At 38.4% G+C, this 21,296-nt stretch overlaps 1 protein-coding gene across 3 annotated transcripts in view; it reads right to left on the bottom strand.

Moving 5' to 3' along the window:
* Positions 1-4,694: 4,694 nt before the first annotated feature.
* The window catches only part of zic6 (zic family member 6), a 37,584-nt gene continuing 20,982 nt past the window's right edge, over positions 4,695-21,296 (bottom strand). For 2 of the 3 annotated variants that reach the window (XR_015130556.1, XM_086302388.1), the window contains exon 4: positions 4,695-19,903. The gene's annotated coding sequence lies outside the window, so the exon portion shown is untranslated. The remainder of the gene's footprint in view (positions 19,904-21,296) is intronic. The other variant, XM_086302396.1, reaches the window with a different exon arrangement.

The following is a 21,296-nucleotide window of genomic DNA, read 5'->3' as shown; positions in this document are numbered from 1 at the left end:
GCAAAAACATTGAATTCAGTCGGAGCCTCCATTATAGTTTAGCCTGCAAAGACGAATGGAAAACATCCTGTTGGTGTCTTAAACTCGTCAAACGAAGCCCCGAATTCGAGTAATAACCCAGTGAACACAGGCAGAGATAAATACCTTTAATTAGACCTATCGAATCTATAATTATTAGTTTTGATTGACTGATATTATTGGTGACATGAAATTGGAGCATGTGGAACACCCACCCATACAGTCTCATCGACCACCCGCCGCGCGTGCACGTGATTACCTGTGTAAATAAACATTTGCACGTATTTCTTCATATTTCCAGTTTTTGAACAATTAAGACAAACAATTTAAGGACTGGTTTATTAACGCCGCCCAATTAAAACATCCCCCAGAACCAATTTGTCTTCATATCAGCTGTCCTACCACGATTTCTTCCAAATATTTTCAAAATCGTTGCGAGCGGGTTTCGTCCCTCACGTCTGTCAGGTGCGATCCAACAGATGTGACTTAGATGATATTTTAGAGTCCGTGCTTTTATTTTTTCGTAATCTTTGCCGTTTGAATAGAAACATAGTTTGTTTTTTTCCGATCTGTTCTGCTCCCATAAACTTTTGCTTAGTCCACCTCGTTTCATGTGTCCTCACTAAAAATATGAAATGCAACAGATGTCGGAGACAAAAGAGGGAAATTTAATGGGATACCGATAAAAGTCAAACTGGCCGATATGCAACGCCATGGCCTCTTTACGATTCATGATTTTAGTGGCCAAAGAAAAACTAATTGGAAAACAGTTTTAATGCGGATTTTGTAATAAGAGTACATCAGAAGGCCCGTATAGGCCCCCTCTCTGCGTGACGTTTTCATCAGTATTCATCCACCTGTAGCTTCAAGGCTTCTGTTGATTTTGAAATTAATAATGATTGTTTTCGCAAACTACTCTACTCCCATCATTTGAGTTTGTTGTTTTTTTGTGCTGGTATTTGGTGAAAGTCATTAAAGCCGTGCTGTTGGAGAATAGATTAAAAACTTTAAAACGAGGACAAAAAAAGTGCTTTCAGAGTACTAATTTTGACACTCAGCTTCTTAAATATTTAATTTTATGCATTACTGTGCTTTTTAGTTTGGCTGAGGACCGATAAAACCGACGAAAAAAAAGTTAATGTAAATGAAATCTAAACTTAACCAAAGCTATGTTTGTTGTATTTTAATTTATAGAAAATCGTCTTTTTTCTTTTTTTTCTTTTTCTTTTTCTTTTCTTTCTTTCTTTCTTTTTTTTTTTACAGCAGAGGGTATTACGGAGTAAGCTACTGATATTCGACCCACAGTCTATTTGTCATAAAAAAAAAAAAAACATTTTCCATTATTGGCGCTTGCAGTGGTTTTGATTTTTCATCACTCAAATGCAGCTGTTTGAAAAAAGTACGTTTTCTATTGCAATTTAGAAGCCCGCGCTGACTGACTTTGATTGTGCTTAATATGAAATGATTTTGCGTCTTTGTGCTTGCTTGTGAGTAAGCGGATTAGACTTGGAAAGATGAGTTTCAACATGTGGTGATAACCTCTTCAAAGAGGAGAACAGTACAGCGGGTCATCGCAGTTTCTTATATTTCATTTACTTCATTCATGCGTTTTTTAAAGGGCCCAAAAAATATCAAGCGCCAGCTTACAAGATTTGAACTGAGTTAAGGGCTAATAGTCTTCAGGATACACATATACAAACCACATCTGAGGTCTGACTGCGCCATTAGTGTATCAGAAGGAATAAAGTTTTATGATTGAGGTTAGCCTGTTTATATGTAGGAACAAGATCCATTACTTTTAAAATCACGTTTTCTGGATATCAATATCTATGCCTGGATATTTATTAGTTAAACGTAGGCCTTCAGTCATACAGTTGTCGCATGTATCATGGAAACCAATTTAATCTATGAGCAAAGGGTTATTTAATAATTCTACCTTGTTTTTCCATGAGGTACAAAGTTTTATTTGGTCTGTGTTTTTAGAAAATGTAGAATGTGTCTGGTCCTCTAAGTTATAGATACTCTTGTCCAACAATCAGGGGAAATCACAGTAATTCAGCAACTACTTCAAAGTAAAATGCCTCTGGAGTCACTAAGCAAAGAAAGAATTAATTTGCATCACATTTTCTAATTAAAAACGAAACTTTTTTTCTGTGTGCAAATATATAGATATTAGGGTCCAGCTTACTGTGCCTAAAATGGCAAGAAAAATAATGGAGAATTTCACATGTTAGACTCACCTCTGCTTCCAATGTAAAAGAGTCCTTAAAGAAGTGCGGTGCGAATAATAACTGAGGCATTATAGGACTTAACTATTAAGAAATTCCATATGTTTAACTGTAATATATCACATAGATTGCAGTCAAACCTTGACACTTTTTAGATGACAAGTATGAGCACAATTTTATATCAGGTCTCCTGATAAAGATGAGTGTTCCAGACTGAGAAGTGAGTGTTTGAGAAAGAGTTATCAAACTAAATGAGGGAACTAAAGCCATTCTGTGTTTCACATCTTAATGGATTTAAAGACAGATCCATTTAATTCACTGGCGTGCTGAACACTTGTATTCACGTGTCTAATTTTACACAATACAGTATGTCTGTGGAGCTAATTGTGCCTAATTGTGTGTGTTCTGGAATGTATGGGCTCATCATAGTTGTCTTGTTGTCTGTGCCTCCATGTGCCTGTGTGCCAGTGTCAGTGTGTGCCCATATGTGAGTGTATGCATGCTCCACTACTCTGTATCTGTGTGTGTGCACCCATGTGTGCTGTATGCAGCCTATTAGTGGAGTTTAACCCCTGTGTTCAGGGAGTCACATCCCCTCAACACACAGGCTCCATTCTTATTCTGAGCTTGCAGCACGTTAACATTTTACTCTCTTCCCTCCCCACCCACCCCGTTCACTTTTGTCCTAAGAGGGCAATTAAGGAAACAAACGTTTTCCCCAAGATAAGCTGGCTGCCAGCTTTGCATACTAATGTATTGCCAAGTGGTTACAAATAGTGAGTGCTCTAATTACCGGCACTATTTTCAATCAGAAATTGCTCAATTTCCCAGGATGAGGTCTCTATGGCTAGGAAAAAAGCCCAACCTGACAGGAGAAAGAGACAATCATCTCTATGTGGAGTGCGGCTGATTTTGTCTGGCTATGTGTGTGTCCATGTGCCCACGTGTGTGCATGCATGTTTGTGCGAACAAGTTCATCTTCCTCTGTGTGGATAGACCCCGGCATGACCCACTCTTTTGCTGTTGCCCTTGACAAGTCAAGAAATGGATCCTGTCAGCCTCTACAGCATTTAGCACCACAATTATCCCCTTTCACAGCCTGGCGGCATTAATGTAAACCACACCAGGCAGTAGTTGCCACTCAGTGATCAGCACGATGTGGTGCACCATCTCTGGGTGAGCAATTTGATGCAATTGTGTTGCTCTGTGATCATCAGTGCAAATCAGGCCCTGCTCATTTATTAAGCAATTTCTGCTGGAGAAAATGAGATGGAAGGCTGTTTTAATTTGGCAGGAGATAGTAATATCTGTAAAAGCAAAAATAATGGAGAATGTGGTTGACACCAAACCCCAAAAAAAAAAATGTCACTGAGTAGGGTGCATCCGCTCATCGGGGAGGGGGCTATTCTGAGAGGAATGGGCATCCTCATGTGGCCACCAGAAGTAGGGGGTAATGCAGACCAAAGTGACAAGGACTCAATCCCTGGATGTGAGAATGAGTCACTCCATAGGATGCGGATGCAGGACCCATCCGTTGGCCTTAGCTGACCTTTAGCTCTAACGGTGGCTAATGGAGGGCTGGCCCTCGATCAATGCACTGAGAGACTGGGCTCCCTATCCTTGCCCTTTCACCGGGCCAGGAAGGGAGGGATGCTGCCAGAAGCCACGCCGTGCAGTCATCGACCCCGCCACTTTTCCATCCTGTGGGTGACAGCTGCAGTGCCAATGAGCCTGGGGACGCCATGCTGCCCTGCCACGTAGGAAGGACAGCCAGAAACTCTGTCTCTGTGGTGATGGTGATCTGTTTGTGAAGATGACATCCACGTAAACAACCCCAGCAAACACGTTGGTGTCAGATTCTCATATGATGCATTAGTGTTGAAAACCTACATGAAAGATAAAACTTATTTGAATCTGCCTGAAGTTGTGAGTTTTATCTTAAAACTTATTCAGAAGCTGTTCAAATTGTTATTATTGTTATTATTTGACTGCTATTATACAAATTACAACTATACATATGATAAGATGCAAATCAGTCGTAGTTGTTAGATCTGCAGTGTAGCGTCTGTACACACAAAGAGGTAAAGTCACCTTTACTTTACTTTTATTGCATTTGTTTATAAAACGGTACAGTCGCATTTGAAATTTAGGTGTTGTTGGTAAACCTTTTATGCCGCACTATGTTTTTGTGCTTGGTGATGTACTTTGTAATCCAGATGGCGCACCACTGCATACCTTTTTATCAGAACACACTCTTCTGCAAAGAGACAACATTTGCATAAAAACACCAAAAAAAACCAAAAATGAAAATGAAAATATTTAGTGTGCATTTTAATTGCAGAGACTTCCAAACATGACGATGTTCAAAATAGTAGCAGATGAAACATTCTCTCCATATGGAGAGAGAAAAGAAAACATCCAAGAGGTTTAACACAGATTGTTCTTTTTATTATCATTAACAGTAATGTGATTTTGAAGCCCTCTGTGACCTCCTCACAGCAGCACCTCATTTCAGAAGTCATTCATTAGAACAAACAGAAGGCAGGCAGAAAGACAGCGAGGAAGAGACATGGGGAGCGAGCATAGTGTAAAATAAATTAGACTGTTCTTGTTAGATGAACCACTTTGAGATGGTGAAAGAAAGCATGCTTCAGAAATTCAAAGGCAATCCAATAGTACTGTATTTGGAGATGAAGATGTCATGTGGAGCCCGTGATCCAGTTGTTAGTTTGTGCTATGTGTAATCAGTCAAACTACTGTCCATTTTGGACTGTAAGGCCCAAGGGAAGCCTTAAAATAAGGGTCTGAGGAGCATGTTCGGACTGAGATTGGGTAACACAGCTGTTCTTCAAGACCATTGGTTGATGCTGACTGCGGTGAAACTAATCAAAAAGCTTCTTAAGTCTCCTCTGATATAAATGGATGGTACAGTCTTTCCCTTATGATTTGCACCAGTGTTTACAGAATAAGGTTTTTCTACTGCAGTGACAGCAAGGCCGCATCTCTTCATTATGCACTTGGCCTCTCTTCTTATCTGCACCCCTGGAGCTGCTTATCTTACCAGGTCTGTAAAGGTCCACATGACCTACCGCAAATATGCAAATATGTGAATCTATACGTACGTGAGAATAAAATAGTAGAAATGTGATACAGAGTGGCCAGAGGCTCGGCTGCACGAGGGGGGCAACAGTGGGTGGGGGAGGAGGGTGAAGCGAGCTGTGTGGATACTTGGAGTGGTGTGACAGACTCCCCAGCCTCCTGGTAGGATTTGTTGGAATGTGAGAGAGGAGGATTTTAGCACCAGGCGAGCCACGCCAGAGTGCTGCAGACTTCATGCCATCTGTCTCAGCCTCCATCTTCTCTTTGCCAAACTCATCAGACCTTTATTTCCTCTCCCTCTTTCTCCTTCTCATCCCTGTTCACAAGAGTAGCGGACATACTGAGATCTGCTAATGTATTGGAGGGAAAAAATGGCCCAGCATTATAAAAAGATTCAAAATCTCAATTGATTAATATGTATTCTTGGAGCTTATTGTCCAGCAGCCCTGACGAAGATAAAAATGTGTGTTTTATAGTCCTGCCATTTTTTACTTGACCAACAGGGAAAGAGAGAGAGTTATTCATACCATAGATGATATGGTGCTCAGTTAATAATAAAATGTGTTTCAAGTGACCGCCAAAAAGTTTACTTATTTAATGCTCCTTTATAAACAAGCTCTTGCCTTTGAAAAAACTGTTGGAACAATGTACACATATTGTGTTATAATATGATTAAAAGGTATGCTATAAATATTCATTCTTTGTGTGGAAGTAATTATTTTCTCTATGACTAAACTCAGGACTTTTTAATGATGCACTTTACACAATCAAACTGTGGATTACAGATTTGAAGTTCCTTACACACCTTCAAGTTCATAAAAATGTAGCAGATCCTTCACTATATACTACCAAATTACTTCAATGTATAGACATATATATTGTTGGGCTTCGATTAAATCAAAAGCAGACTTATATTTCAAATGATGGTGTCTCTGTGATGTTTGGGTGGGACTGATCTCTCACCCTGTCTCCGCATGTGGGCGGCTAGGGAGGAGGCTGAAGGAGATCACAGGGAGGAGCTGTACCAGCTCGATGTCCTTAACCTGTTCTGAGAAGGGCAACAGAGGGTGGAGGGACTGGAAAGGAAATGCACCCTTCGACCGAAATGGAACACCAGGTGGCAGGAAGGGGGCAGGAGGCCTTTGAAGCTGACCCTTGGTCTCTGCGCTGGGATGGCCTCAACACTCGATTCAGCCAGAGATGGCAGGGAGGGGAGCCAGGTGCCCCCAGAGGGCCTTTAGACCACACAGATCTATTATGGTCGAGGCGGAGAGATTAGGCTGGGGCTCAGCCCCATTGCTCCCAGTCATATCACTGTGAAGACAGCCAGAGTCAAGCAACAACAAGCAGAAACATACTGAGTAACGTCTCGTATCATCATCAAAACTGTGTGTTTTAGGAAGATTTTCCACTGTGAAATTCTGTCAAATCAGTATGTAAAACGCTGCACAATTGGCACGTGTGCACACCTGATAAATGGAATAAATGTAGATCAGCAGAAAGCTTTTGGAAATGACAGAGTAAATGTTGAAAGCAATAAAGACAGAAACGAGTTATTTCAGCATGTTAATACATATTTATTTATTTTTCACTGAATATAAACAGAGATGAATGAGCTGGGGAAAAAAATGTACTCTAGAAGGTGTAGGGAAGAAAGGATCAATCAAAATCAGAAAATAAAATACACAAGATTCAATCATACTACATAACAGGAAGATTGGAGCATGATCAAAGAGGTATACAAACACAACAATATCACAAAAGAAGAAAATTAAATTTGTGTTTGTGTTTGTGTGCAGGAGTACACATGTTATTGTGACAAACTGCTAAGTGATCCAGTAAACTGCAGGCATTATATTGAATTTGCCAGAAGGAAAATATCAGCAAATACTCAACAGCAGTTGTGTGATTTGGGATACTTTTGCCATTAAAACACAGATGTAAAACATCCAGTGATAAAGCTGCAGCAGTTTATTAGGAGATAAGCTTGCATGTCTATGAATCAGGCATCCCATTCATAGTGTTCAGCTAGGACAACACTAGGAATGCGCAGGCTGCTTTGTATTTTGGCCAGCTTTGGAGGAGGTGAGTGCTATCAGTATCTACATGCTCATCCCTCTGTATTTCTATGTTTACTGCACACAACACGCAAGCAAACACACATTTCCACGCACACTTACACTCACAAACAGAAACTCAAATCCTGATCCTCACCCACCCCCCTATGCTTCCCTCCTCGGGTGAGGAAATGACACTCAGCGAGGATGGCTGGGAGAAATGAAGACATGTCTGATTTCCTCAGTAGCCAATGGTGTTTCTGCTCTCTGTACTCTCTGCCCTCTGATAGGTCTTTGTAACTCTCTTCATCTCAAGGCCCATGTCATTCCTTCTAATCTCCTTCCCAAACACAAACGGGCCAATCCTGAGACACGGCTCAGGGGCTGGGGAGGGATGACGCAGCTGAGGCATGGAAAGAGTGAGGGATGTTGTTCAGGAGGAGAGAAAGGTGCATCAGAAGCTGATGGTGGTGTGAGAAGGAGCCAATGTGTTATTATTAATAAAGCATTAAAAAAAAAACGCGAGCACATCAAAGCATACAGGGGCTGTGCTATCATACATGAAAGTAACGCACTATGGCTTAATGTTTCCTAAGGCATGTTATGGTGACGTCGCTTTGATTTGAAATGCATTGTGTGGAAAATGGATTTACAGGAGTGGAGGGAGAAAGCTTGGTGTGGGTTCAGACCATAATTTAAAACCTGACCTCATAGGCTCTTCAAAGTCTCTGTGAGCGTGGATATTTAGGATGTCCTTACAGTATGTGTGACAGACCTAAATCACAGCCTCGCAAACAACAAATAAACACATATATACATAAGAGCGGGATGAGGAGAACACCTGCAAAAACAAAAAATGAAAATTTTAAAAAGTCTAATATACACACGATGTTCACTAAAAATACTTGGAACTAATTTTTCAATTTGCTTTATTCTTTCTTTTTTGAGCAATTGGTGTCGCACCTGATTGAACTGTGTTCCTTTGCTGTTCAAGGCCTGCAGGAAGTCAGAGATTTTTTTTTTCCATTGCTCCACCATGGCTAGGTAATTATCCTAATCTACCCTCCTCCCGTGTTCCAGCGCCAATGCCATACTGGCTCAGACCACCTCTGTGGCTTCATTATCGGTGCTAGGACTCACTAATGGCTTTAGAGCATCACTGTGCAGGCTGCTAGAGAAGAGAAACCAGGGTAAAGGGGAACGAAGAAGACGCAGGAGGAGGAAAACAGAGAAAAGAGGGAAGGAAAAAATGAGGTACTGAAGAGCAAGGGTTGCCCTGAAGGTTAACATCTCAATCATGAGGGACAATGCTCACTATAGTCCAAATGCTTCGTCATCTTAAAGGCATATTTTACTGACTGAGGATGAAGCTAAAGTGCATAACACCGTTAAAAAAAGAGGAAATCAGGAGATCGTCCGTACTCTCCACGCAGAGTGTGGAGAGTACGTGGAAGGTCGCTGTGTCTACGTGTCCATCTGATACAAACACCCACCTTGCATTTTTGAAAGAGCTAAAACCTCATAACATACAGAAGGAATGGGGGTGGGAATACAGTTTCACGTTTTTGTTTTTTGTTTTTTTCTGACAAATGACACCCTGACAGTTGGAAAAAAAAATGTTGGGGTCCCTGAACAGATTTCTCAGTTATAAAAATAAAATGTGTTGGATTAGACAAAGACAGACATCTTACATTCTACTTTTGAACCCCAATGAGAGCCACCCCACCCCCACTCCGTCTGTGCCATGATTGTTGTTGTTGGTTTTTTTTTCCCTCTCTAGAAATGTCATATATTAAAGATTCTATATGGCACAAACAGACACTGATTTCTTCCATGTGTACACAACATATAGGATGACAGATTGAGATGGTGTAAAATGTCTGCGCATTACTCTAAATAGGCACGAAAGCTTTAAGCATTCTTTATATACCCAGTAGGGGGGCCTTTTAGTCCAGTCAATCTATTTCAAAAGAGGGCCCAAGAATTTTCAGTAGTAAGATTTTTAAATACTTTTTATTTTTCCTAATAACATTCTGCCACACATAGTGAAAATACCTTAAAGTACCTTAGTAAAACTTGTTGTTTTTTTGAGGTCAAAAGCAAGTTCGACATTTTAGAGTGATGTGGTAAGGTAACAAAGTATTTACCTTAGAGGGTCTATGTACACCGATCCACTTATTCAATAATATTTTCAATAAACATATATTTACAAATGTTCAACCCTTACATTTTTGCCAGATTTTCCTGTTTGTAACACCTTGATTCTATTGGTGTACCTGCATTTAAAATAGGTATAAAATGTCCCTTATAGCCACTGTGCTATTTTAGAAATATTAATAAGAAAAAATTAATAAATGCACTTGTATTGATTACATTTATTAAATTTCTTTAGTTTTCAAATGATTGACACCAACTCACTCTTGCTTTACAATGGTTTGAATCACCCTTTCCCACTCCGACACCCTTAGCTCTCAACAGTGGTACATTATGCAGGTACAATGATTGAGTGGGAATGTGACCATCTGTGGTTGGCCACTCACCTCCAATAAGTTGTTTACCATATAACACAAAATAAAACATTTAATATCATGTAAAAATACTGTTTGCTCTGAACTTGATATTTAAAGTAAATTAGATTATTAGGGGCTTATTATAGGTAAATTTAAGGATGCCTGGACCATAGCATCTGAGGTAGTGTGTACGCTGAAAAACAAGAATCCGTTTAATCATTTATGTATCTATAACATTTATCAACATGTATATCTGAAGTAGCCAAGAACCATTTAATAATTTATATACTACGACAACTATTACCATGTATGCCTTAAACAGTAATAATACATTAAAAGTACTAAGCTGAGTCAGTATTTGTTAACCAAACTGGAGGCTTCCACTGTTGCAGCCAGTAGAGCGGTATGTTGAGAAAGGTTTTACATGCCTTTTTTTTTTTTTTTTTTTTTTAACCATGAGCACATACAAAAGGGAGAAACAAGGAGGAAAATCTAGCATCTGAGTCCACACAACGCTCACAAGACTTACAGTTTTAATTCGTTCCAGGGGAAAACTTTCCCAAGTTTCAGGTCCATTGTTCGTCTTCTCCGCAGGTCTGTAATGATATGTTTACTCACCACATCACTACTTATCATCTTTTGTTCTAACACTCCTTTGGCACGAGTTTTCCAAATATGTGTGTTTACATGCTTTATTTTTAAATACGCATACGGTACTTGTATGCGCCCTATGATCCAGTGCGCCTTATGTGTGTGTTAAATACAGTAATGGCACACATAACTGAGACTGCGCCTTTTAGCACAGTGCGTCTTATGGTCGTGAAAATACGTAGTGGTTTTCTACTCTACCTGAGCACTCAAAGCACTTTATACAACTTGCCTTATTTACCCATTCACACAAGCACTTTTTTCTCTTCTTTTTCTACGTAAGAGCTTTCTATCTAACACGACACACATCCGTAATCCGATGGGGGTTAGTATCTCGCCCAAGGATATGTGAGATGTAGACTGGAGAAGCCAGGGATTGAAGGCTGTAAGCCAAAACAGGTCAGAAAGCATATTGTTGTGTTCCTGCACTTTTATGTAAAGTAACACACATCACTCTCTATGGGCAATTAGATGAAGTGGAGATATTAGAAATATTTCTAATTTAACTTGTTAAATACCTCTATTTGACTGAAGTCAGTGATTAAGCATTTGAACAAAACTCTCCAGGTTTTGTTTTCCATACTAAGCTGAGTCAGTATTTGTTAACCAAACTGGAGGCTTCCACTGTTGCAGCCAGTAGAGCAGTATGTTGAGAAAGGTTTTACATGCCTTTTTCTGCACTTATCATTAGACCATTCATCCCTTTGTCATTTTGGGGGGGGGGGGGGGGGGGGGGGGGGGTTAAGGATTGCCATGGAGAATACATCAAGTAAGGTGGCTGGCTGCAAAGACCTTCTCTAGGTCTGTCCATCATCATATTTTGTAAGGAGACAGGTTGTGGGGGAACTATAGGATGAAATTAATCTGTATCTAAGGGTTCTATTTCCCAAGCCTGTTGCCCACACTGATGAGCTCTTGAAAACTGGCAAATTTAGGAGAGAGAAGAAGACAACTTTGCTGAGAAATTTCTTTGCCAGCTTCCATTCCCTTTTTAAATTCCACAGGGACTGAAAGCATCACGTTGGGCCTCTGAGAGTAAGAGGGCTTCTGTTTTGGCTCTAGTTGGGTTTGAAAGATCAAAACTGGTTTGTTGAGAAGATTCATTAATTTTCTTCACATGCGAATTTCACTGTATTCTGCCATGTGTTATATTAACAAGGATCAGGCAAGATGGGGCACTTGTTAGATTGTGTGAAACCACAAAACATATGAAATCTCCTGGGCACAGGGTGGTGGAGTAGGCTATTAGGTAGCAGGCAAGTAGAGTATTCATGACTGGCAGAGGGGGAGCAATAACTCTGACTATTTAAGAAAGACATGGCACTTGAAATCCTGAAAAGGATAGGAGAAATACTATCCTTTAAGCCAGAAAGACCCAAGATCCAATCAGCTGATGAACCATAAACAACACCATCCTGTTTCTACTGACAGATGTACAACTGAAGTTGGCAATTTTAACAGTGTGGTGGAAAACATATCTACCTTTTGTTGTAGTAAAGTAGATAACAGAAATCCAGCTAGACAACCAACACTGTCATCTAAAGCAGGTTAACAATTAACACGTGTCCTCAAGAAATGCTTAAAACTGTAATACAAAAAGAAAATAATAAAAAGTACCAAAAACTAGTTTAAGAATTTATCTGGATTCAAATCTGAAAAGTTAAGTGCACAAAAAGTGAGTTGCAGCTTCTAAGAAAGCAATTTTGAGGATGGTGTGTATAAGAGTGTGTGTTTTTACATTTAAAGACATCGCAACTTATTTTCATACATTAATGTCCTCCAGCACAATGAACTTGCACCCTAAGCTGCTGTTAATAAAAAAGCAATTCAACTGATAATTTTATTAAATGAAAACAGAAATGATTCTTTTTTTACAGAGAGAGTCCCACCTCGTTGCTACATTAAGGTAAAAATACTGAAATGCTTCCAGTAACTAAACTACTTCTTAGGACACCTATATTTGGTAAGCATATAAGTGGATAAATAACGGTGACAGTAAATGTTCATGCTTAGGGCTCAAGAGGATATTAATACATTCTTTCCACCCCAACATTGTTGTCAGTTGGCACAAGCAGTCATCAGAAGGGTACTCCAAGTGGGGTTTGGTGCAGACAAGCATGAAGACATGCTTTATTTTTTGTCAGTGGTAATGTGATGATACTTGATGCCATAACAGTCTTTTTGCACAGGATTCTGAATCATAAATATACTATATATAAATGCTAAAATGGCTTCAAATGGGTTTTGGGGGAAGAGAAAGAGGGAGAAGAGAGATCTACTTCAAATGTTTTCCTTTTCTTCCCAGAAGAACTATTTTAGCTAGTAAAGAGTTCTTGAAGGTGAGATGCAAAACGAAACGTTACTCTGGCTTTTCCAGGTCAGAAGGTAGCTTGAAAGGTAAAGGTCTCCTTGTCTGAGCACTTCAAATTTTCTGTATTAGATCACAACCTCTTTTGTTGTTGTTTTGTTATTCAACCTGGAAAAAAATGTGACTATATATTAAATATTGTGACTTCTTTCTCAGTGTGTAACATGTTTGTAGAGAAGAATACAGGCAGCTGAAGGCAAGGGTGGGGCATTTTTTTCCCTACAATTCCAAGATATAAAAAAAAAAACTTCCATGCTTCCATAATAGGATCTTGAAGGAATGAAAAAAAAAAAAAAAACTGCACTCCTACAGAACCTTTGCTTTGACGACTCAAAATAGGAACCAGCTAGAACAAGTATTCCCTGAAAACAACCATCTATAACAGATGAAATGGTTTTTTGTTGGGAGTTTTTTTTCAGTTGCTAAAGACACTGAAAAACTCACCAACAGGAATGACAGATAATACAACTAACAAAACAGTACTAGGTAAAATATTTATTTCCCATTTTTAGGTTAATTGGAAATAGTGCAAAGGTGCACTATGAGAAGAACTATATCTACAAAATTTGAGCTGACATTGTTGTGATAATGTCTAAATGGAATAATAAATCCAAACAACCTGCAGTGTTTGTTTAGACTTTTGAGTGTGAAACTATTGGCATCAGTATATTTACCAAATATACTTAAATCAAAGTTCTCATGTTTGCTTTTAGTCTTGAAATTACAAAGGCATCTGCACTGTCAATCAAAACTATTTCCCTATTTCACCACATAATGTAATCATCATTTCTGAAGATAAGCCTTATATTGCATGACTCTACATTTAATTTGTTTCTCCTTAGACAATTTTCAGGTACTTTTATTTCTCTTTATTGATATTTACTCCATCACGTTTCGATTTAAAATTGTATTTTTATTACATTGCATTTTTTTTAATCTATGGTTTGTTGTTACTTAACAAATTAAGTTTTACAAATAAAACATGTGATGTTCTTGAACTAATCACCTATCTGATCCAAATCATATCCAAAAATCTACAACATTCAAGCTGTTGTATCGATTAATACATCACTATATGATCAGTTAACATCATATATAACCATTTCTGCACTTTCACTTTCGGTACATTAAGCAAGTTTTGTTGCACGTCTTGTTACAGTTGTATTAAATGTATGAATTTAAATTGCAAATGTATTCATTTTTACTTTTTTTCAAAGCATATCACTCACATTAGCTAATATGTCAGTAAACACGTGGTTATTTACCAAACTCAGCAGTCCTGGGGAAAACTATGATGTGGAGTTACAGTTCTGTAACAGTACGATAATGTATCTTATAGCTGTATAGCTTCATTCGTGATCTCTACTGTGTTCTTCATCAAGTCCCAATTTTGATCACTTGCTTGTTGTTGGGTGTTAGTTTGTGGTACATTTATGGACCACATATGCAACACAATGTGGTATAACTGGAGATGTGGACACATTGTTCTTGCACATTATTGCATTTCAAGGATAACATGCATAATTTTCTTAGGGATTAGAAAAGTATTCTGATTCTGATAAGCAACAATCACATAATCAAGAACACAGGAGTTTGTGGGTTAAAAGTAAAAAAACGTTCTAAGCACCGGAAGGCTATATTTACAGTAATATGCTTTCATTTTAAAACTGTGTTTTAATACTGAAACAATTTCTGTCCATACAAGGACAGTGTTACCACAGTTTCAGGAGTGATCTCTGTCCGTATTGTGCGAAGACGTGTGGATGTTCAAACAGGAAACAGAAGTTTGGTTGTGGAAATTGCTCCAGAGGAAGAAAACTACATCAAAAAATAAGACCAGAAGCCTTTTTGTTCGTACAGACAATGTTAGTGTAACTATACCTGGAGATAACACTCGAAAATGTGGCAAATATGGCAATGGGAGCACCATGGGGTATCCATCACAGAAGGATGAAATCACAAAAGGTATGTGAGCAAATATTGTTTTTGTTTTTTTTTTAACAAAACTTCTTTCAGCACTTTTATAACAAAAAATGTTAGTATTCTGACTCTAAGATACACCCCAAACATATATTATAGCTAGGTTATTATAGCATATATTATAGCTAGATGCTAACCTATTAAGATACCAAACGAAAAAGAAATTTGTTTCTATGTCATCTCTGATAAAGAAAAGTGATAAAACACACACTGATATCCTTTTTTTTTTTTTTTCTGCAGTGTGCAAGGTGTGCTTTAACTTTAGAGCGGAGTCTGTTAGTCAAACAATGGGAGAGCATTAAAACATGCCAATATAGCAGTATTAGTCAACAGCCTCAGTCAATACATCCCACTGGGTTGTATGCCTTCCTACAAACACAAGCAATTGCTTCAGAAGGCCTCAGCACTAGATAGAAACATCAATTACAGTAAATTACACCAAAACGGTGTGTAACACTTCAATTTGTTTAATCTCTCGAGCTGTCTGAGCTGTTTTGGATGAAAGCAGAGCAGAGTAAGATAACATTAAATAGCCTTAAGATGTGTTGCATTTACTTGGTCATGAGTTATGTATTTTTGATTCCAAAGACTTACTTCGAAAGCATTATTAAACTTCCTAAATATTTTTTCCCATGTGCAGCCTAGACTTGTAATGTTGAATTTAAATGGGAGCACTCTCCTGTACTGTGTCAGCCCAGAGACTTGCAAAATCCACGCTGGTTGCTTAGTATCCTTTTGGCATTGAGACAAGTGCTTTGAGTTTATAAAGTTGAAAAGAATGAAAATGTTTTAGATGCTTCATGTGTTCCTTGTCCCAAAGTCCAAGGACATGGACAGATAAATTCTGAGGTGAGTCCTTTTTTACATGCTGCAAAAACAGCTAAACTATCTTGGTTTAAGCAATCTTGGGTTTCACTTGTATTTTCTTGCAATGGAAGATAAACGGCTTCATTCAAAAGTACCAAGGCATAGGTTCATAAATTTTGAGGTAAGTCTTTTTTGACACTTTTGACACAATGGAAACAAGGGTTAAACCGTCTTGGATTAAACTATCTGGGTTTACACTTTTGTTTTCTTGCAATGGAACCACAAATGATAGCTGCAGCAGCTGTGCTCCAAAACAAAAACGTCCAATTTTGACTAAACAGTGCATCAATGACTTCTCTTGCTATGGTTGATTATCCAAGAGGGGTATTGGTTGCTGCGGACAGATAAAGATTTGGCTGTTTGAGTGAACATTTTGGGAGGGGGTGGGGGTGCTGGAGTAAATGAAAGACAAATGCGAGTAGTGCCCACTCAGCTATTTTCCCAGTCAAGATCAAAGGCACGCCGGACTGGCCGCTCCACGGGAAACTTGAGATGGGTCCTGCCTTTGTTTGCTGTTGCTAGGAGACCTGCAGAAGGCTGAAAGTGTTTGCAGTGGGGTACAACATCAAAACCATTTCCAATATACATTTTTAAGACAGCCATGTATTTGTGTCCCGGGCTTTCAATTTACTGAGCACAGTGAAAACACTGACAATAATGATTCGACGCTCTGTTAGCCATAGATTATTGTTTGTTTAAAAAGAAAAAGTAGTTGTAGACAATTATACATGTCCACACTTTGAAAACGCTCTTGTCGGTATTGTGTATACTATACAGTACACGGTATCAGTGCCTGTCATAGTACTTAGCAATTTTTAGCTGTGCCGATGAACACAATACTTTCATCAAAATACCATACACACAAGAAAACAAAATATAAGAACTGCATACATTGCAGTTACGCAACTTAACTGTTGTTTGATATATTTATAAGCTTAGGTTTGGCTTCCCAACGAAGCTAATTATGATGCTGTTATCTATTAATGGGCCCCACGATAGTAAGGGTGGCTAGACATGTGTCACAGAGAGCTCATTACATATCATTAGTTCAACACTCCAATAATGTGACCTGCTGAGCAGAAGATAATGACTTGGCCCCTGATATTTGCAGAACTATTGTGTGCTAAGCAAAGCACCACCAGGAGAATATATCTACAGGCTTAAGAGCTACAAGAAAACTGATAAAGCCATACAATAACCTAAGGTACACACATTTTCCTGTGTTGTGTGTGCAGCATAGCAAAGAAGAAAGCTGCATTTCTTTGATTTTTTTTTTCTTTAACAGAACTGGGGCATAAGAGCTAACTCATTAAATAACAATCACGATGAGCCTCTTGTGAACAAACAATTTTTCTTTCTTTACACACGGTGTTATATAATTCAGAAAAATAAATGTATATCACAAGATTTGTAATTATCTATTTACTAGTGTGTCCTATTAATAGACTTGTACTATTGTAGTTGATCACTAGAGTGGCCCTAAATCACCCTGTGTTACATAACTGTGCATGGATAACCTGACCTCTTTTTTTTTTTTTTAATGAGAAGAAAATCAACACTTTCATAATTTATACAGGAATAAATCAGTTCAATTTACACATACATCCAAAGTACATGGACTCAGTCAATAACTAGCCAAACATGTAAAAACTACAGGTGCCAAAGCAGTGACCTTCGTGTCTGGAACGATGAAAATTAGAATTGTGCTGTGTCTGCCTTGTGTTTTCACTACTTGCGCCAACTGGCACAGCACTGGCGTCCTCTCCCCGGCTCCCAGTCTGCCGTGATGACAATGGCAACCAGTTACCGCATGGCATGTAAAAATGACAAAAATACCAGCAAGCCAATGGACAGTTGGAGGATGCGAAGATACTATAATATAGCTGATCAATCACTCTGACAAGAAAATGTATTCCTGGGCACGGCCATTGCAAACAACATTTGAATTTCTAGGACATCCGCTTCTTTATTCGTGCCTGTAAAACAGCGAGCTTTCAGTTGCATTAAAAAGAGCCAATTTCGAGCTGGAAGGAGAAGAAATGAGGCTCCTTGAGGATTCTAAGTTTGTATCCTCTAAAGAGCTGAATTTCTCTTCTACCCAACAAGAACTAAAAGTGGCCTACATTCAAGTGTGTCACGTGCTTATCTACTGTGTCCTGCCTTAACCTGCTCCAGTCAGTACTAGAGTGTGCTGGTGAGGCTTTAGCAGAGAATATGCAGCATACAGCAGGCAAACAGTGTGGAGACAAAAATGATTCATCTTCTGAAAATTTGTTGTACCGCTTACAAAAAAGAATCATGACTCATCCTGCTGTTTCTGTGTTCCTATGGAAGAAAGAGTTGTCTTCTCTTGTCACTGCAACCAGGGATCCACCCCTGTGTGACATCACATCGCTGCCAAATCTTGTAAAAGCCACCTAAATTCGCATTAATTGGTGTGTGACTAGCTGGCATTAACTGAACATCATGTAGATTTATGATTTCTCAGTACAAATCTGTGCTGAGCTTGAAATAGTTTTTGACTGAGAACAACTTTGCTCATTTGGCTGCCACCTGCTTCTCACTAATACAAATACTTCACTGCAGTTATCAACACATACTCACACTGGGTTTAATTTGTTTGCCAAATCTGTGGCTACATTCATGGCTTTACCGCCAACAGGCTGCTTTTTTGGAGTAATGAAAAGCAGTTTGATTTATTACATTTTTAACAATTTTACAACATACTGTGACTTAAATCAGGCTCCAGTTGTTCTTTGGATGTTCCTCTTTGTAAAGTGCAACATTGCAATCAATAAATCATCCATGGGGAAAGTTTTAAATAATGTAGATTTAAATCACCATCAAAAGTTTGCATATAATCAACATGAAAAAAAAAACACAGTAGGGAGGGTTTGAAATCAACATGAAAACACAGTAGAGAAGGTTTGAAAAAGTCTAACTGTTAAAAATAAGACTCATAAGTTTTGGAGTCCAGCAAAGACATCTGATGACTGTTAAATCCTAATTTGTGGTCCATTCACATTTTACAGATAATTGATGTTTTAATTCAGTCAAAATCTTTAATCGTGCACATTTCACATAAAATTCACTATTTTTTAATATGCAACAAACATAACGGGAGCTTTTGTTTATTGCTTTGCCTAATATATACTCAAATCTACAAGTCTGCATTTGCTTTGTTCCCCTCAAACTCGACAGGTCTGACTGAAAAGTTAGCACAGCACCGAGAGGCTTCCCCAAACAGTTCACCTCTGTTTTGGTCGATGACTACTGCCTGAACTCACTATCCCTACTGAGACAATAAAACGGCTGGATGGCTATAGGACTAGCAGAAAGGCCAGTAGTTTACAACTCAGGAGAGGCAAAGCAATACAGCTTGTGTGAAGAAGAAAGATTTACAGTTCTCAGGCTGAGGTCATAAGGCCAAAGTTACCCTTTTCAGTTCCTGGATCGCAAATGAGAAGACGCTGGACACAAGCTGAAACATACAGCTACACCCCTCCAGCTTTAGACAAAAGATTATATCACAGTGAATCATTGCCAGATCTCATCTTTCCAGTCAATAATTGCTTACTTAGTTTGTAAAGGACATGTGCTATCTTTAGAAAGAACAGTCCACTTTAATCCAACCTTTTACTACCTAATAGAATGAGTAGCATGGACAATTATAGGAATAACAGTTCACAGTATTTATCATAATTGTCTATCAAAGCCTTTGTAAAGAGACATTTAATTTTCTCTGTATAGATTTAATTAAGACCTTTATCATTTGACTGACTTTCAAAGCATGCAAATGTTACCAGGTCGATGATTTAAGTTTCTCTACTCTCCTTTCTTGTTTTTTCATCATAGTGATATAGGAAATTTTTTTTATTTTACTTTAGGCCAAGTTTAGCTCATAAAATAAACAACAACAATAAATAATCAAAATCTTTTTCAACTATTATTTCATGTGCAATCCACTGTTTCAGACTTTGTTGTCACAACAGAAATGTAAATAAAGACAAAACGTCTGAGTAAAGATCTTTAATTGAAGCTTTTATGACAGCATTCAAGATGTTCACACACAAAACTTCAACAAGATGCCTGAAGTATTTTTTCTCATCTTGAAAAGAGCCTTCAATACTGCAAAACAAGAAAAAAACATAAGAAGGAAATGTAACTTTAGTTAATTTTTTTACCTTCATATTTTTTAATTTCTATAAAACATAAATGTTTATTTTGATAAAACCTGACTTAAATAACCTTAACCTAAAGAGGAATGCATCATATTATCCATATCATAATATAAAAGATGATATATTATGATATGGGGTATTTTTTAAGTCTTGATCCATTCGCACTATGAAAGAATTGTTATTGACAAGGATTTGCTGTGAGATTCCCCTTTCATTCTAATGGTATTTAAAAAAGAGAAAGACTGGGAGACACAAGAGTGAGGCTGACGTCACAGTCCAAGAGTCACCCGCCGTGTGTTCGGCGTCTCCGAGTAAAGACTTATCTGCAAAGAAGTTTGGACGGACAATGTGGGTGGACAGGGCGTGAAACTGCTATCATCATCAGTTCTGAATGAAAAAAAGAAAACATATCTTCCACAAAAAAGAAGGCTCATTCCAATTCAGCTGCGTTGTTAGGACAACGAAAACCATCCCTCAGATGATTAGTTCCACTTCAAAAGAATTTACTTTCCGCTGTGGAAACGTCCCCCTTTTGTGTCCTTACACAGGGTTTTCTCAGCCCAAAAGAAGAATCGTATGTTTAGTCAGCCTGTTTATTATTCCTCCTGTTCACACTACAATTGTATTAAATAAATAGAGTACTACTAACAAAGGCCTATTAGCCCATAAACATGTCCCGGTACACACAAAAAAGACTAAATCACAGTCTCTGCACAGGAATTAAGATACTCTGGTAAAGGCACAAACTACATTGCAGGAGACATGGTGCCATGTCTTGTCACTGACATCATGAAACATGCATGTTATGTTTCACATATTTTTTGTAAACCATCCATCTCAATTTTGAGAGACACCGCCCCTTGCAAAACAGCACTCGTCGCTGGTGATTTTGTGAAGCAGCAGTCAGCGGTAGAAGTTGTGCACGCGGTTTCAGAAGGATGAATGGGCTTTGCTTTTTCTGTTCGCCTAGACAGACAGGCTCATTGTAGAAGTAAAAATGTGTCAATATAAATTCTAATAATACACACTTTAAATCTCAAAACAGGCCAAATTATCTGCAAAAATATAAGAATTCAACATTTTTACATCTAATGTCTAAACTTACTCCAAACTGGACTAAAATTAAAAATGATGAGTAGTTACTTGAGAGTCAGCAAGAATTAATTACAGGTAATAAGTGGGCACAAGTTACATTTGCCTTAATGATCATAAATGTGTGGCTGAAGCGGCAAATCAAAGAGTTACAGCTGTTAGCTTCGCTGCTAACTCTGACTTCCTTGAGATTTTAAGACACTATTTTAATGCTAAAAAGAGTCGGTTCAAGTTCTGTTGCGTGTGCA

This window comes from Aulonocara sp. 'chitande type north' Nkhata Bay, linkage group LG2 (assembly GCF_057382095.1).
Source record: "Aulonocara sp. 'chitande type north' Nkhata Bay isolate Kocher_YH1m ecotype deep benthic linkage group LG2, A_spYH_male_GT1.1, whole genome shotgun sequence".
In the NCBI taxonomy this organism is placed as follows: domain Eukaryota; kingdom Metazoa; phylum Chordata; class Actinopteri; order Cichliformes; family Cichlidae; genus Aulonocara; species Aulonocara sp. 'chitande type north' Nkhata Bay.
Note: the sequence above shows the minus strand (reverse complement) of the source record. Positions and strands in the feature narration are given on the sequence as shown.